General features: G+C 40.5%; 1 protein-coding gene and 1 long non-coding RNA gene across 4 annotated transcripts in view; one reads left to right on the top strand and one right to left on the bottom strand.

Moving 5' to 3' along the window:
* Positions 1–18,609, bottom strand: part of LOC132227304 (uncharacterized) — a 30,190-nt gene extending 11,581 nt beyond the window's left edge. Inside the window, exons 1-4 of one of the 3 annotated variants that reach the window (XR_009451163.1) lie at positions 18,102–18,609; positions 15,837–15,968; positions 8,792–8,859; positions 5,149–8,421 (exon numbers count right to left, since the gene is read on the bottom strand). This is a non-coding gene — a long non-coding RNA (uncharacterized LOC132227304). Of the gene's footprint in view, positions 1–5,148; positions 8,422–8,791; positions 8,860–15,836; positions 15,969–18,101 lie in introns of those variants that run through there. The other 2 variants (XR_009451161.1, XR_009451162.1) reach the window with 2 other exon arrangements.
* DUSP16 (dual specificity phosphatase 16) overlaps positions 3,760–18,615 on the top strand; it is a 101,708-nt gene continuing 86,852 nt past the window's right edge. Inside the window, exon 1 of the mRNA XM_059682225.1 lies at positions 3,760–3,963. The gene's annotated coding sequence lies outside the window, so the exon portion shown is untranslated. The remainder of the gene's footprint in view (positions 3,964–18,615) is intronic.

Genomic DNA, 18,615 nt, shown 5'->3' with positions numbered 1-18,615 from the left:
TGCATGCTCCACACTGGGGATTGAGCCTGCAATCCCAGCATGTGCCTTGACCAGGAATCAAACCGTGACCTCCTGGTTCATAGATCCATGCTCAAGCACTGAGCCATGCCCGCTGGGCTAGTTCTAAGATGTTTTATCAGCATTGTGAACTTTCTTAGAACTTCACTATATTAGTAGTTTTAAGACTCTTCCATTCAATCAACCGACCTCCCTCTCTCCCCTCCCCTCCCCTCCCCTCCCCTCCCTTCCCTTCCCATCCCCTCCCCTCCCTGCTACTCCCCCTCCCCTCTCCTACCCTCCCCTCCCTGCTGCTCCCCCTCCCCTCCCCTCCCTCTCTCCCCCCTCCTCTCCCCTGCCTCCTTCCCTCCCCGACCTCCTTTCCTTTCCTTCTCCCCCCTCCCTTCCTCCCCCTTCCCTTCCTCCCTCCCTCCCTCCCTCCCTCCCTCCCTCCCTCCCTCCCTTCCTTCCTTCCTTCCTTTCTTCCTGCCTTCCTGCCTTCCTTCAATTCATAAGGCTCTGATGGCTCTCCCAGAGACCCTGGACTAAACTAGTGGTGGGTAAACTTTTGGGCTCTGGAGTCACAATAACCTGGGTGTGAATTTGGCCCCACCATTCCTAGATATATGAGTTCAAGTAAGTAATTTAATCTCTTAACGTGCCAGTCTTCTCATCTGTTAAAATCATAATACCTCTAGTAGGATTAATAGGCTTATAAAGTTCATAGCACAGTATCTGGCACATAGTAAGTACCTGATAAATGTTAGCCATTCTTATTCTTAAATATGGGATATGAAGGAGAGGAAGAAGTCAGGGGTAGTGCCTAGGTTTCTGGCTATTTACAATATATAAAGTCATCACAAATATTACTTAAGTTTACTTTCCTTTTGCACATAGCAGATACCCTTTTGAATACAAAAGAGATTAGGAAATCCTTCTTTTCCCCTCCCCACTCTTAAATTTCTCAACTTCTCCAGTTCTCATGGCTAATGGAAGGTAAACTTTTTTTTTTTTTTTAAATTTAAGTTGGTGTACAATCTTAAATTGGTCATATTAATTTCAGATGTATAATAATAGTGGTTTGACATTTTATATCTTACATCATGATCACCCTGCTAATTCTAGAATCATCTGTCACCATGTAAGCTTATCATGGTATTTTTAAAAAATATATTTTATTGAGTTTTTACAGAGAGTAAGGGAGAGGGTTAGAGAGTTAGAAACATCGATGAGAGAGAAATATCAATCAGCTGCCTCCTGCACACCCCCTACTGGGGATGTGCCCGCAACCAAGGTACATGGGACCCTTGAGTCCGCAGGCCAACGCTCTATCCACTGAACCAAACCGGTCAGGGCTATCATGGTATTTTTTACTATATTCCCTTCCCATTTTCATCCATCTCCCCACCCCCTCCCTCCTGGTAACCATCCTTTTGGTCTCTGTTTCACTGAGTCTGTTTTTGGTCTGTTTTGTTAGATTCCACATGTAAGTGGAACCATACAGCAATTGTCTTTCTCTGCCTGACTTATTTCACTTAGTGTAATACCCTCTAGGTCCATCCATGTTGTTGCAAATGGCAAGATTTCATTCTTTTTTTATTGCAGCAATAAAAAAGAATGAAATATTTCCATTTGCATATATATATATATATATATATATATATATATATATATATCACATTGTTTTTATCCATTCATCTATCGATGGACACCTAGGTTGCTTCCATATCTTTGCTATTATAAATAATGCTACCATGAACATAGGGGTACATAAATCTTTTCAAATCAGTGTTTTCCTTTCCTTTGGATAAAGATTAACTATTAAGTGCTACATAAAAATGGACATACAAAAGACTGCTGGACTCTGGAGTTTAGAGGGTAGCCTTGCTTTCACTGCATTTCCCCAGGCACACGAGTTCCCAGTAGGAGATGAGCTTTGAGAATATTCTTTTGCCCTTTGGAAGAGAAGCCCATTCTAGAGCTCCTTCATGTAACAAGGGAGAAAAGTTATCCCCCTTCCTTGAGAATCTGAAAAGCTAGGTGGTTGGAATTCCAAATTAAACACTTTCTGTAGCGTTTTCTTTAGAACAATTTAGCTATTGAATGAGATAGCAAGCACACTGCAAAGTGCACATTACCAAGTGATCATTCCCTTCCCAAATATACTAAAGAGCTTACCACAGAATAAAATTTAAATTACAGACTGGAATATGGAGTTAAAACTAGCAAAATGGAATGGAAAGGGAAAATATAAACTCCTAAACAAAATTTTAGGAAATTAATGGTATAAACCTGGTGTGGGGAAAAAAATCTAGCTGAGCAGTGGTTTATATGAAAAATACCATGGGTTTTAGGTTAACCGCCAGTTCCATGGAGCCAACAGTACCATTTTGGCTTGTAAAGAAATGAGTGTAATCTTTGGCTGCCTCGTAGAAGTATAATATCCTAGTAATGGGAAACTTCAGTTTCCTCATCTGCAAGATTGGGGGCTGGATGAGATGATTTCCAAGTCCCATATAGCTCTATGATTTTCTAAGTGTATGTCTCTATGACTTTAAAGTTCTAAACCTGAATTGCTACCTTTTCAGGAAATGACTATAGAAAAGATATATAGGCTTGATGAAAACAGATAATCCATTTTAATCTCATTGACTTTATAGCTTGACTGATCTTAGGGGGGGTGAGGGGATCTTTCTATGTGCCGAAGTGGACCCACAAATACTTCCCCAACACACGTATGACAATGAGACAAACTTGAGAACATGTATTTCCCACCCTGTCCAGCTTTACTCAAAACTATTTTTCTTGAGGTGGCAAGCTTGAGCAACCAGTTTTTCTTGAAGTTTGCCTGATACATATGTTTATGGTGAGCTGTACTGTCATTCCTCTGTCTTGCCATAGCCATGGAGGGCCCCTCCCAAGCCAACTAGCTGCCTATTGACATTGGTAATCAAGGATTTGAGAAGCAGAAATCAAGGTCAACATGAGGCAATGACAGAAAGGACTAGAAAGTCCTAGCACACAGGGCCCCCTTACTAGGCTCTGCTGTATATGGGCTGAGGGAGGGCATGGATCCAAAGTTTTAGCCACAGCGTAATAGGCAGTCTGTGATGGTTTTGTGGGTAACCAGTGAGCTTCCTCCCTCCATTGCTGCTACCATTCTCTTCTGGACCACTATGCTGGCATTTTCAGACATTTTAAACATCTTTTGAGAAAAATGCAGCAAAAGAGACCAATCATGGGGAAAGCAAAGCTTTAATAAAAAATAGAATTCCAAATATTTCAACTGGAATTTCTTTGTCTAGCTAAGAGATTTAGACAGTGGATCAGAGAGTCTGTATTTCCTTCTTGTCCTGAAATTAACCAGGTGTATGCCCTTAGGCAAGCCACGCAACAACCCAGGCCCCATTTCCTCACTTGCAAAATGAGGAACCCCATCTAGCTACTTCCAAGAGTGTCGGGGTATCTGTAGGCTGCCCTTGTTTATGGAGGATCCCTGACCTAGGAACAGACTATATACTGAACAGGAAAGGAATTATATATAGACTTGGAGGTGATCTCTGTGAAGCCAGTGAGAAGGAGGATCCTAGAATCTTAAGAGGAAGGGCAATAAGCAAGAACTGAAATCACAGGACTCCCAGGTTCCTGTCCCAGGTAAGTCCCTCCCAGGTACTGACTGAGTTGCTCTGTGTCTCACTTTCTTAACTCATCAGGTAGAAGAGGTCACAGAAGGTGGGGCTGTGAACATTCTCAATGTTCTGGAAAGAGGACAGAGGTAGCAGAAAGGCCAGAAGAGGCGTTTCCACGGCACATGAGCCTCAATTGACTATCCCATTCTCTTTGCAGATTGGAAGGGACACAGGAGCCAGGTCAGGTTCGGCATCCCTGGCTTCTTACCTACCTGCATCACCTCACCAGCACAGTCACCAGCGTGGGCAAGGAAATCAAGATCTTGAACCAAAAGGGGTAAGTAAGTCCAGGAGATGCTGAATTAGATGGGCTTTTGGAGATTTTTGTGGGATCCATAGGGGAGAGGACTTTCTTTTATTTTTTTTATTGTGATATAATATACATAACATGAATGTTACCACTGTAACCATTTTTAAATATATAATTCAGTGGAGAGGCCTTTTCTGATAATTCAGTTACCTCCCTATACCAGTGATGGCGACCCTATGACACGAGTGTCAGAGGTGACACGCGAACTCACTTTTTTGGTTGATTTTTCATTGATAAATGGCATTTAAATCTATAAAATAAATATCAAAAATATAAGTCTTTGTTTTATTATGGTTGCCAATATCAAAAAATTTCTATATGTGACACGGCACCAGAGTTAAGTTAGGGTTTTTCAAAATGCTGACATGCGGAGCTCAAAAGGTTCGCCATCACTGCCCTATACTAATGTAGATTGTGGGCTCCCTGCTAGCAAAGTTCTTGATTAGTATGCAGGGTCAGACTGCAGGGTCCCATCAGTTAAGCTGGGCTTGGCTTCTGCAATAGAGGAACACTCCAAAATGCCAGAAACAGGACAGGAAAAAAAATTATTCAGTGGTCATTTCTCCTTGATACAGGCTGAGATCATACTTGCTGCTGTGTCCCTTTAATTTTTATCTCTGCCTCGGCCCTAACCACTTGTCCAGACCTGTGGTTTGCCCTTGGACCTGTTTTCTTTTATTATACTGCATTTTTGTTCTCTGATTTCTGGCTTATTCTGACAATGAAAAACCTATTTCTTCTGGGATCAGCCTTGTCTTCCCCTTCACTGATCCTGCATACCTTACTTGTCAGATATGGTTGACAGCTTCTTCTCTCTACTTGAGCTTCAATCCCACATCCCTGACTGCGTACTGGTCATTTCCTCTAGAATGTGCCAGTCATGATTCTGCCAAGCATATCTCAACATGTCCAAAAACAACCTCCTTCTTCTTCTTTTTTTTTTTTTTTGCTACAAACCAGCAGCTCTTATAACCTCTGAGCTCCTGTCAATAGTTCATTGAGTCATTCAGACAAGAAGCAAAGTCTTCTTTGATTTAATCTCCTTTCAATGCCATTCAGTCCCTAAGATCAATCAGCTTTTCCTTCAAAACTCTGATGGATACCTTGTCTCCAACCTTCCCTCCTCCCTCCCCCCCCCCAACCATGCCCATTTCTAGGTCCTTACCACCTCTAATATCATCTAGTGCTGTGTCCACTCTTCCCCTGATTGGCATTCCTGTGCCAGACCTAGAGCTATCTTTATTAATCAAGTCATATCTGTTCAAAACCTGAAGTTCTCCCCTATTCCTACCATGTAGGCTTCTTAACCTTATCAGACTGTTCAGTTCCCCCAATTTGATTCCATTCTGGAAAGACCTTCTGCCAGCAGCTATATTGTAATAGAAAGTTAAATGAACGTGGAATGAGTGGACCTGCTTTCAGATCCTAGCTTTATACTTATCAGAACCACTCTTGGATACCCCTTTGAAAAATGGGGATGATAATATGTACATCATAGGGAATTTTATGAGGATTCAATGAGATAAATACGTGTGGAGGCAGGTTAGCAATATACTCAGAACTCACATTTGAACAGACTCCCTTGGTTCAAATCCAGGCTTTTCTACTCAGAAACCATGTGACCTGGAACAAGTTCCTTAATCTCTCTGGGCTTCGTGTTTTTCGTCTGTAAAACAGAGATATAACCGTGCATACCTCCTAGGTCTGTAGTGACAATCACATGAGATAATATATATAAAATGCTTAATACATGCCTGGCACATTGTAAGCTGTAATAGGCGTAAGCTATTACTATTATTATGTGCAAGAGACCTAATCAGCACTTAATAAATGTTTGCTAAGTTTGTTGATGAATTCATCTTATCCATATGATCTCATTTCCCACTAATTGTTGCTACGCACATTCCTGTGCCACCCTTCCTCCAGACAGGCTGACCACCTTGACTTTCATTAAAACATCTTCCACTTTCCTTGCCTTTGGTTCTGGTACTTCTCTTTTTAGAATGGCATAATTTCTCTTCCCTGCCTGTCCAAATTCTTCCCATTCTTTAAAGTCTGTCCTAAACCCTGCCTCCATGAAACTCTCGTCCGTACTTACTGTTTTCTCACTTTTCTAAACCAGTTACCCCTGATTCAGCATATGGTACACTCAGGTACTGTTTCCTTTGTACTCATTTTACGACTTCAACTAGTCTGGAAGATGTTCACCAGTCTAGCATTGTTTCAGAATGCATAGTAAACACAGTGAATATTTAATCTACTAGACCCGTGGTCAGCAAACTGTGGCTCGCGGCTCTTCGGCCCCTTGAGTGTGGCTCTTCCTAAGCCTTAGGAGTACCCTAATTAAGTTAATAACAGTGTACCTACCTATATAGTTTAAGTTTAAAAAATTTGGCTCTCAAAAGAAATTTCAGTCGTTGTACTGTTGATATTTGGCTCTGTTGACTAATGAGTTTGCCAACCACTGTACTAGACTATCTTATCAACTCAAACTATCTCTTGGGATCACATTCCCTGATTATATTTAGGGTGGAATTTGAAAAAAGGGAAACACACTTAGTTGTGTGAGGGTGAGAAAGGGTCCAGAATTCTGAAACAACTTTTCAGAACTAGAATCTCTTATCGATAGAGTGGCACCTGAAGGTGGGCAGATGAGGGGGTGAGGGATAAGGAGCTCTTGCTACAGAGGACAAGGTCCTTGGCCTCTGGGCCAACGTGTCGGAGAAATGCTTAAGGATGGGGGCTCAGCAGTTGAGGGGCTGGAGGCAGACCATAGCTGACACAGAAAAGTGTCCCCATTCAAATTTGGTTCTTGCTGTGACAGGCTTTGCCTTTAACTAGTTTCTCAAGTTCTTACACCTTTACACAACATTTGCCCTATTGAGAAACTGGTTTTGCATGAAACTTCCCATGGCTTTAGGCAAATATCCATGACGGTGTTTGCATACCGTTGGGGTTTTACCCCTCCCAAATGTACCAATAAAGATGAAGTGGCATTCAGATGACGTGATAGGAAGGACATCACTGCAGCCTCAAAACTGAAAATGCCACCACTATGTGAAAGGTTCATACCAGGATTTCACAATCACAGCGAAGGCCAAGAAAGACTAGCCCAGATGCAAGGTAAAGAGTGTTGTCTTTACCCCAGTTCTCACAAAGCCTCCTCTGCAGCCTACATGGACCTCCCGTCTCTGAACTCCTGTAGTACATACTATCTAGACTACACAGTTCAGTCCTGCATTATACAGTGTCTTCTAAAAATTCTCTATGTGTTCGTTGTGTTCCCCTACCTCGTTGCAAGTCCCTGTGAAGACAGACTATCTCTCATACTCTTTTGCTCTCTCCTGTGGAGCTCCTCAATACACTTCAGTGCTGGGCACACCAAGATTCTCAACAAGTGTTGATGATATGTTTTGGGAAATGTGAATTCATGAAAAGTGGCTCCACCAAGGAGAAATAGAAGACCTCTTTGTTAAAGTGGTGGGCAGCCCTAGCTGGTTTGGCTCAGCAGATGGAGTGTTGGCCTGCAGACCGAAGGGTCCCAGGTTTGATTCTAGCCAAGGGCACATGCCTGGGTTGCAGGCTCCATCCCCAGTAGGGGGTGTGCAGGAGCAGCAACAATGATTCTCTCATCATTGATGTTTCTATCTCTCTCTCCCTCTCCCTTCCTCTCTGAAATCAATAAAAATACATATTTTTAAAAAAGTGGTGGGCTTAGGGAGTTCCATCATCATTTATGGTGCTGTCAGCAGCACCAGCCTCCTTTCATCAGTCAGGGAGTCAACTGGGGTTGTAGTGAGAATTCAGTGAGATAATGGTATGTAAACACAGTGGTTGGCCATGAGAGATGCTCAATACTTGTTGGCTCTTTCTCCTTTCCTTCTCTTGAGTATCCTGTCCAAAGTTATAAAAAAATTAAGTGCCAGCCTCTCTTGTTTTTTAAGCTATAGTACAGTTAGGACACAGGGTCCCAGTGCTTTCCCACTTAGGAGAGAGCAGTGTTTGCCCTAGTGTCTGAGATCCCTTCCCAGTTCCCTTTCTCCCCCTCAACCATGAAGGCCATACAGAAAGAGCTGTGAGGAGCATCAGAAATCCTCTGACTCAACCGCTTTATTTTGTAGATGAGGAAACTTGGGGTTCAGGAAAGAGCAGTTGAGGATGGTGGAGGGAGGATCTGGGGGCTCTGGAGTCAGGTAGAATTGGACTTTCATCCCAGTGCCGCCACTTTTTAGCTGTGGGATTTGGGGGAGTCTCTTCACATCTTGGAGCCTCAATTTTCTCATCTTTATAGTGGGTGGGTAACAATGCCAACCTACTGGGGTTGTAGTGAGAATTAAGTGAGATAATGGTTTGTAAGCACAGTGCTTGGCAATGAGAGATGCTCAATAGTTGTTGGCTCTTTCCCCTTTTCTTCTCTTGAGTATCCTGCCCAAATTATAAAAAAAAATTAAGTGCTAGCCTCTCTTGTGTTTTAAGCTAGATAGTCTTTCAATCACATACTAAAGCTAGTCTTCTATCCACTAGAAAATTAGGGTGAACCATTAAAATTTTTTAAAATTACCTTCACTGGGGATTTGGGCCAATTTGTATGCCTCAGAGATAAAAGAAATTAAAAGACAGGAATGCTGAATTTCACAGTGAAATTCAGAGGTCTTGAGGTTTTACCCATTTCTGACTACAGTGTTTGAACTCCTGGGACTCCTAAAATAATACTGATGGCCTTTTACCCTTTAAAATAAAAAAGCCAGTCTCCGATATATTTACATGCTTTGACTTTCAACATGATATTTTTCACCTGTTTTTCTTAAGACGTACTCTTCTGCCCATTAGTCATCAATTGGAGCTAAACACTGCTGTTGAGTTCTGTTAAAGAAATAAGAAATCTGCATTGGTAATGATCATTGTGGACTTGTGAGGGGGTTTAGTCTCAGAAATGAAATGGACATATATATCATTTGTAAAAATTAATGCTTGATGATAAACCTTTCTTTCACATGCTGTAGAAGATTTGCGGGAATCATTATTTCTTTTTAAAACTTTAGCTAGTTAATATTCATTGTGCTTGGTTGCAATATATCTTTAAGCATGAAGCAGAGCTAGGATGAGACCAGAACAACAATCTCAGCATGAAATACCTCCTACTTGTGACTGTTACAATGATCAAATTGTGATTACTGATTCATCATTTGGTGAATCAGGTAGGTCTTAAAGGAAGAGGAACAAAGCAGGAGCAAACCTCCCTGAAGTTTTCTTAGTGGGAGGTGTGGTAGGCAGAATAATGGTCCCTCAAAGTCCCTGTCCTAATCCTCAGGACCTGTGAATGTTAGGCTACATGGCAAGGGGGGATTAAAAATGCAAACGAAATTAAAGTTGCTAATTAGCAAACTTTAACAAAGGGGAATTATTCTGGATTATTCAGGTGGGGCCAATGTCCTCTCAAAGGTCCTTTATAGGAGAAAAGGGGGCAGAGGAGAACCAGAGAGAGGGTATGTGATGTGAGAAGAACTCTACCCACTGTTGCTAGCTTTGAGGATGGAAGAAGGGGCCATGAGCCAAGGAATATGGCAGCCTCTGGAAGCTGGAAAGGGCCAGAAAATGGATTTCCCCCTAGAGCAGTGGTTCTCAACCTTGGCTGCACATTAGACTCACCTGGGAATCTTGTTAAAATCCTGATTTCTGGGCCTCATCCTCTGGAAATTCCGTTTCTTTGTTACTAATGATGAGGCCCAGAAATCAGGATTTTAACAAGATTCCCAGGTGATTCTAATGTGCAGCCAAGGTTGAGAACCACTGCCCTAGAGCATCCAGTGGGAAACACAGCCCTGCTGACTGACACCCTGACTTTAGCCCAGCAAGATCTATTTTAGATGCCTGAATTCCAGGACTTTAAGATAATAAATCTGTGTTGTTTTCAGCCACTAAGTTTGTGGTAACTTACTTACACCAGTGATACCAAAATAGTACAAAAGGTTTCTCCAAACAAAGGCTGACAGACCATTTTGCCCAAAAGATGCTGCCATTCTGGGATTTCACACAATCATGGGCAACCTTTAAAGTTCCCAAAGGACCTGAGACCTGGGGAAAGGCTGAAGATCAATGTCAAGGGGGCATAGTGGTCAGCAGTTAGTAAAGAATGCTTCTCACAGAGATGCAAATCAAAACAACAATGCGGTACCATCTCGCACCTGTCAGATGGCTATCATCAACAAATCAACAAACGGACAAGTGCTGGTAAGGATGTGGAGGAAAAGGAACCCTCGTGCACTGCTGGTGGGAATGCAGACTGGTGCAGCCACTGTGGAGAACAGTATGGAGTTTCCTCAAAAAACTAAAAATGGAACTCCCATTTGACCCAGTGATCCCACTTCTAGGAATATATCCCAAGAAACTAGAAACACCAATTAGAAAGGATATATGCACCCCCATGTTCATAGCAGCACAATTCACTATAGCTAAGATCTGGAAACAGCCTAAGTGCCCATCAACAGATGAGTGGATTAAAAAATGGTGGTACATCTACACAATGGAATTCTATGCTGCGGTAAAAAAGAAGGAGTTCTTACCATTTGCAACAGCATGGATGGAACTGGAGAGCATTATGCTAAGCAAAACAAGCCAGACAGAGAAATCACATGATCTCACTCATTTGTGGAATATAATGAACAACATAAACTGATGAGCAAAAACAGATCCAGAGACAGAGAAGCATCAATCAGACTGTCAAACCTCAGAGGGAAGGTAGGGGAGAGAGATCAACCAAAGGACTTATATGTTAGCATATAGGCCTAACCAATGGACACAGACACCAGGGGGGTGAGGGCATGAGTGGGGGGGAAATGGGGGGTAATGTGGGGATAAGGACACATATGTAATAATTTAATCAATAAAAAAATAAAAATAAAATAAAAATAATAAATTTTTTTAAAAAAAGAATGCTTCTCACTTTTGGCCCCGTAAGGGTGGAGAAGACATCTATAATAATAAAAGCGTAATATGCTAATTAGACCAGACATCCTTCCTTCTGGACAAAGCCGCAGTGGGCGGGGCCGCAGCAGAGGTCCTTGGCTGCTGCAGCGGTGGATAGGGGCTGAGACCAAGGCCCTTGCACGAATTTCGTGCATCGGGCCTCTAGTATAAACATAACTCATAACCTCCAGGAGAGACAGGATTACTTGGTATTTGCATTACATCTTTTATTTATGAAATTACTACACTTAAAGGATTTCACTTAAACAGTTTCATTGAATCCTCCCATCAACCAACCCTATGAGGTGACAGTTTTTACTATCTCATTTTATAAACAAGAAAACTGAAGCTTAGAAAGTTAATTTTCCTGAAATCAGAAAATAGTAAGAAAAGCTGGGATTCAAACAGATCTGGTTCCAAAACCTAGGTGCTTCACTACCCTGTTATCTGTCCTGTCTGGAGAGCATTCAGCCAGGAAGTTGATACGTGTAGAGAGTGCGCATTAGTTATGGTAATTTCTACTAGTAAATGGAAGTTGTGGTGGATATCTACTCTCCATATGTCTGCTTCTCATGAATATGGAGTCTTCCTAGCATGTACCTGTCGTTAAAAGCATCACTGGCCAGTGGTGGCTTCTTGCTGAACGTTTTTAATTCACTATATACCATAAATCTAAATTTGAAATAAAATACAGGCCAACCCCACCTCCCTCAACCTCAGACCTCCACCCTGTTTCCTATTTTAAGAATTTTTTTATTAATCAAATGGCTGTGAGGGGGGGCAGGGTGGGAGGTCAATTGGGGAAAAAGGAGGCATATATGTAAACTTTAGATAAGAAAAAATACATCTTCCACTCTAAAAAAAAAAGAATTTTGTTATTAATCAAGTCATCTAGACTCAATAGCTATAAAAGCAGTAACAGCTAACACTTACTGAGAATACATTCCAGTTATTGTGCTAAGCATTTTAGACATCATGCATTTAACCCTCTGAACTACCGTATGAGGAAGGTACAATTATTAACCCCATTTTATAAATGAGGAAATTGAAGCTTATATAAATGGCCAAAGGTGACACCTTAGCTTCATCTTTCATTATTCATCTTCTTCACCCTCCGTAGCTCATGAATCACCAATTCCTCTCAATTCTCCCTCTGTGCTATTTCTTGCATTTGTTGCTTTCTTTCCATGTTCACTGCCACTGTAACAGTCTTGGCCCTTTATGACTTATGTCTGAATTGTTGCCATAACCCAATATAGTCTATCTTATTCCATGATCCCTTTTCTTAGACCTTTCTAATATGCTTTGGTAAGACTAAGCCACCTAAAATCCCACTTTTATCCTATCCATTTCGAAGTCCAAACCTTTAAACCGGAGAAGGTACTCCCAAATATCCCCAGTGGTCTATCCTTGGACAGTGTCATGGCAGCAATATTTTTTTAAATTAAATAATTTTATTATATTAAAATTAAAAGGAAAAAAATGTTACAACTATAGGTTGAAATTATAGGACAAGATACATAATGAAGATAAGCAAATATTGTACCATATAAATGTGTAGCTCAAATTTCATGTATTCTAGCAGTGGGGAGCTCTCACTGGTCATCTGACCAACCCAAATATGCAGTTCTATTTTTCAAAGGCAAGCCTTTGCATAAAAAAAAGTTATGTCAATGTGCTTAGTGTTTTCTATGTATTTCCTAACTTTATTAGTAGTAGTATTAAAATAAATGTACATGGTAAAGGAAAAACAGAATCAAAATACCACCAAAGGATTTAGCAATAACATTTTTTCTCTCTCTCCCAAGGATAACCACTGAATAAGGTGATCTGTATTTTCTTCTTTACACTTTACAGTTTTCTGTAATTTATAGACTTTTAGTAATGCACATGTAAAGCCTTATAATGGAAATGAAATCCAATAAAGAATAATTTTTAAAAGGAACCAAATTTTCCGCCATTCCCTGCTATTTATAAAAGCTAAATTATTTGACTTAGGCCCTATGTACTCTGGCCCCAAACTGCTTTCCAGGCTTATTATTGTGTGTGTGATTATACACAGTTCAATACAAATGCTCTGCTTCAGTTAAAGCATTTTAAACACTCTTTCCCTGCGGTGTCTCTGTGTTTTCTCTTCCTGTGAGTTTCCCCGTCCTCTTTTAATATCCCAATTGACTCTATTGTTCAAGATCTAAGTCAGCTCTATACAGTCTTCCTAAAAAGGGAGGCATCAGTATGCAGTGAGTGTTTATCGTGCGGGCTATGTATTAAGTTGGCGCTTTACTTGGTATTCATTTGAACCTCACAACAGCTCTGGACGGTTTGTATGAATTACCTTCATTTTACAGATGAGGAAACGAAGTGTCCCTCAAGTCACACAGCCAGTCGCTGGAATTTGTAGCCGGCTATCCTGTCTCAGCTCAGTGAGCTCTCATTTTTCCACCAGCTTTTGTAGCACATATCTGGGTAAACTGAACCAATAATCACAGAAGTGCATTCTAAGATTTCTTATAATGTTATTTTGAATGCCTTCTATTTTGTATTTTTGTTATTTTGAATGCCATATATTTTGTACTTTTTTTGTAATTTTTTTTATCTTAACAAAACCTCCTGTGGGTTCTAACGTGCTATTTCCTAGCAATATGTCTTTGGGCTAACTCTTTAACACCTTTCGTAGCCTCAACTCCCTCCACTGTAAATTAGGACGATGATAATAATACCTAATTCTTAGGGTTATAACAAGAGTTAAAAACCCAGTATATAACTTGTACAAAAGAGCTGATTGTTGTGTATTTGATTTAATATGGCAATATTAGTTTATTTTCAAATTCCATTTAATTTCTAGTTGTCTTTTTATAGTAGTAGTTTAAGATATTTCTAAAACTCAGTGACCTAAAGAAGACTAGACTTTTATCTTCCATACATTAAAGAACAGATTTTACACAAAATTAAAAAGTACTTGTTTGCTACTTGGTCAGAATATCCTATCTTGCTATTTAACCAACATGGAACAGAGGTTCAGTTATTTGTTAAAGACTGTTTGTTCCTAAGGGTAAATGTTTATTTACGTTTATAAACACGAATGTTGTTATTGAATGTTGTCATTGTTAGTCCAGAAAGCCACTGCGGACTTGAAACCTATATTTACTTGGAAAATGGAAAAATTTGTTAAAAATCCCTGATATTCAAAAACGGACATCGTTTTTTCTTATATCCTTTTATCAGAGAAAAAAGGAATCACTGTGTTCATTCCAATTATTTTCCTTTAGGATCACATGTAAAGAAGCAAAATTCACAAATATTTTTTAGCCTTTCATTTGTTTACTTTCCCTCCTACTACCACCATCACTTTTTTCTGGTTATACAAGAATTTTTCAGCCTTTTGAAAGATGAGCACACTGCATGTTAGAATGATAATTCTTTTATCCTTAATATTTTATTTTACAGTTACTAAAAGACTTGTCAAAACAACCTTGACATAAACCCCAAATGTATGTTTTACCTAATACTGAAAATAAAGTGTGGGTTACAGATAGCAAAAGTCCATCTGCTACTTTCCTGAGATTGCGACGGAGAAATTCTCCTTTCTCAGAGTACTTCTCTATTACCTGTTTGTTATTAATTGTTTGAGTAAATCAAAACAAACAGTCTGGTTATCAGGACATTAGGATCTTTGCAGGGTTCAAATGTCCTACATCTGTCTGTAGCTAGGTATTATCCTTTTTTTCTCTCCTCTTAACAGTCAAGTTTTTTGAAAGAGTAGTTTTTATTCTACTGTTTCCATTTTCTTCCTTCTTATTCCCTTTTCAACTCACTGAAGTCTTGTAGAAGCAAGACTGTTTTCGATTAAACCATTCTCTCCACTGTCACTATTGCTAAATCAAAGAAAATCTTTTTAATCTATCTAATGGGGCTTCTCTGAGCATTAACTCACTGGAAATATGCTCTTTCCTGCTTGAAACTCTTTTCTTGGCTTTCTGTAACAGCAATGTCCACTGCTTTTCTAGTTTCTCCTTCTCAGCCTCCCTGTAAGCTTCTCTTCCTGAAATATCAGTATTCCCTTGATTCCCAACACCTTTCTTCTCTTACTCTCTCTGCATGATCTCATCCCCTGGCCATGACGGCAACTAAATATGCCAAAGGGATCCCAAATCTTTATCTCCTGCCTAAACACGGTCTGTGAACTTCAGACACATAGATGCAACGATCTATTCCTTGCAAGCATGTCAAACTTGTGGCCGCCAGACCGCATGCCTCGCCCACCGGCCGCAAGTTTGACATGCTTGCCTTAGATATTCCATAGGCACCTTGAAGTCAACATGCTTAAAATTCAACTTCCAGCCCTAGCTGGTTTGGCTCAATGGATAGAGCATCGGCCTGGGGACTGAAGGGTCCCGGGTCGATTCCAGTCAAGGACACATGCCTGGGTTGCTGGCTTGATCCCCAGTAGGGGGCGTGCAGGAGGCAACCAAACAATGATTCTCTCTCATCATTGATGTTTCTCTCTCCCCTTTCCCTTCCTCTCTGGACTCAATAAAAAATATATTTAAAACAATTCAACTTCCCACCTTTCCAATTGCCATAGCAACCAGCACCATTATTCACCCATTAGCTCAAGATAGAAACCTAGGAGTCAGTCAGTCTTGATACTACCTCCCCACTTAAGATGTGGCTGGTCATCAGATCCTTTTGATTCTAGTTTTTTACTCTATTTTGAATCTGCCTTTATTTATATTTAATTCTCTAACTTATACAGGTGTCTCTTATCTTGCTTTATGTCCTCCCCACCAAACCATTCTTTATATAGCAAAATGCAGATCTGATCCTGTCATTTCTCCTACTTAAAATCATCCAGTGGCTTCCCCATTGCTTACCTCGAGTCTTTAAAGCCTGACGCCTTTGGCATAGCTTATAAGGCCTCTATGACCTTGATTCCAATTAGGTGTGTAGTACAGGCTATTCAGATCCCAGCCCTTCCATGTACTGTGCAACCTTGAGCATGTTAACTGTAAAATGGAGGTAATGACAGTGTGAGGGTTAAGTGGTTAATTTTCAATAAATGTTAGCTATTCTTTTAAATTATGATTAATAAAATAGTACTGTTATCTCCTTAAGATAAATTCTCAAAGTGGAATTTCTGGGTGTCTATTTTTAAAACATACTGCCAAATTGCCCTGCAGAACAGTTATACTAATTCATACTCATTCAACAGTTATACTCATCACCTATGGTAATAAGAAGGCCCGTTTCTTCACTCTTGAGTTAATCCTGAGATGAACTATTTTAACAATCTTTGCTGAATTGATAAGTGAAAAATCACCTAGTGTTTCTAACTTATTGTGTCAGTTTACATATTTGCCACAGAAAGATCTGCTATACATTGATAACAGGGTACTACTGATATTTACTCTTTCTTGGTTGTACGTCTTAATTTGACATTGAGGTTTTTTATCTTTTTCTGAGCTTGGATTTCACGTCTTTGAACCCCTTTACCTCTTCCATTTCCTTAGGAATGAGTATGTCTTTATTTAAATGAATGCATTAAACACAATTCCTATTAGACTTTAAGGACTATATTTAGTTCAGTTTCTTTGTAAACCTTTAGATGGGGAGTGCAGGTGAGAGTTGAGGGACCCTTTCCTAATCCCAGTTTAGTCCCTAACTAGGTGTGCATCCTTGGGCAAGCCATTTAACCTCTCTGGACCTTCACTTTCCTAGATATAAAATGAGTGGGATGGTACCAGGTAATGTCTTAGTTATTGTCTAGTTCTCATGTTACATAGGTAAAAATTTTCTTCATGAAGTTCGTGTGGAGGCAAACTCTTGGAATATTCCCTCCTGCTCTGTTGCAAATATGGACTGCTCTCCTCTAACACAGTGTCACCTCTTTGAGGCAGAACTTGCCTCTTTCCAGAACTTTGATTCATTTGTATTGTGCCATGAGCCCTAGGACAATAGCAGCAACTACCATCCATAAAACACAGCCAAACTTAAATGTAAAGTAGGTCATAATTATTTTGCATGTAACAAAACCCTTTGAAAATCTGTTGAAAGCTAGGGACCAACTCACAGGAAAACCACCACATGAGCATATATGCACAACATTTTAAGGAGTCCCTAGACCCTCTGAAGCCAATTATGTATGTATTCTCTAGGGATCCATGAATCCTAGGCTAAGAACACTTGCTTTTGAGGACATTAAAGTCATCCCTAGGATAAACTAAATGATCAAAAATGATTCCTTCCTATTGGAAAAGGGAGTTGCTAACTTAAGTACATATTTATAGAATATTATTAAAACTCTCTCTTTTCTTAAAATATATTTTTATTGATTTCAGAGAGTAAGGGAGAGGGAGAGAGAGATAGAAACATCCATGATGAGAGAGAATCATTGGCTGCCTCCTGCATGCCCCACACTGGGGATTGAGCCCACAACCTGACCAGGAATCGAACTGTGACCTCCTGGTTCATAGGTCGACGCTCAACCACTGAGCCACGTCAGCCAGGCTAGTTTTAGTCTGTATCTAGTTTTTCTAATTAGATGATACACATCAGGAAGGCTCCTGTAATAGTTACCATAGCATCACAACACAAGGAAGGCACTCCAATATAATTGTTGTATAGATGTAGAAGGGGAGAGAGGTTTCAAGATGTGTCAGTAGAGTAAGACTACTGAAGCTGCAGCATGCAAAGGGTACTCCATAAATTCACACGGTGCCTTTCAACCAGGCAAGATCAATGCTCTCTACCTCTAGGACAAGGATTCTCTCTCTTTCCTCCCGTTCCCCAAATCCCAGCTCCTCCAACTAAGCAGACTTGAGACGCAACTACCCCTTCAAAACTGTTCTAAAACCAGCAGGTCTATGGTTAGATTGTCAGAGGTTTACTTGAGCTCAGACAAGCCCATGGAAGCTGCAGTAACACCTGCTGGCCACCAGAGGACAGGGAGCCGGGGAGAGATTGCTTCCCCTCCGCGGGAGTCTTAGAGGTCAAAGGCAGTAGAATGTGGGCTCTCCATCCATGGCCCTCAGGCTTTTTTTACTGGGTGAAGTGCTCAGCGGTCTCCCATTCCCAGATGGGCTCCTTTCTCTCCTCTAGAAGAATGGTGGAAGTTCCCAGAGGCTTACCCCAATACTAACCTTAAACGATGATCAGTCATAGCCAGTGCACTTTAGTTGCAGGGCTTAAAGGCAGAAAAGACGTAATGGAGATGTTTTATCTTTCTAATCCACCCCAAACCTGGTTCTCTGTTCTTGAGCCAATTAAAAAAAAAAAAAAAAAAAGTCCCTTAGGCAGTGTCCACATGGACATTCCACAAGAAAGATGCCTTTAGGACCAATGTCCCAAATGTAGTACATTGCAAATGGAATATTTAGGAGCTAGATGATTCCTACACATAACTTCTGGCCGGAGCAGTCCGTTCTCAGTGTGCTTTTCCGTCATTAATCACATCTTTGTTATGTGATATCCACGTGAGTACTTCTCAGTCGAAGCAGCTCCATGCTCAAATGCTCAAAGAACACTAGAATAAAGCTCCGATTGTCCTAGTCAGTGATCCCAAGTCCTGGTTTGTCACCACCTCAGGTCTCCAGTTTTTCAAAGTGTGTAACGTGTCTCAAAACAAAGCTGTTGTAATTAAATCCAAAATACGAA

Source organism: Myotis daubentonii, chromosome 2 (genome assembly GCF_963259705.1).
Source record: "Myotis daubentonii chromosome 2, mMyoDau2.1, whole genome shotgun sequence".
NCBI lineage: Eukaryota > Metazoa > Chordata > Mammalia > Chiroptera > Vespertilionidae > Myotis > Myotis daubentonii.
Note: the sequence above shows the minus strand (reverse complement) of the source record. Positions and strands in the feature narration are given on the sequence as shown.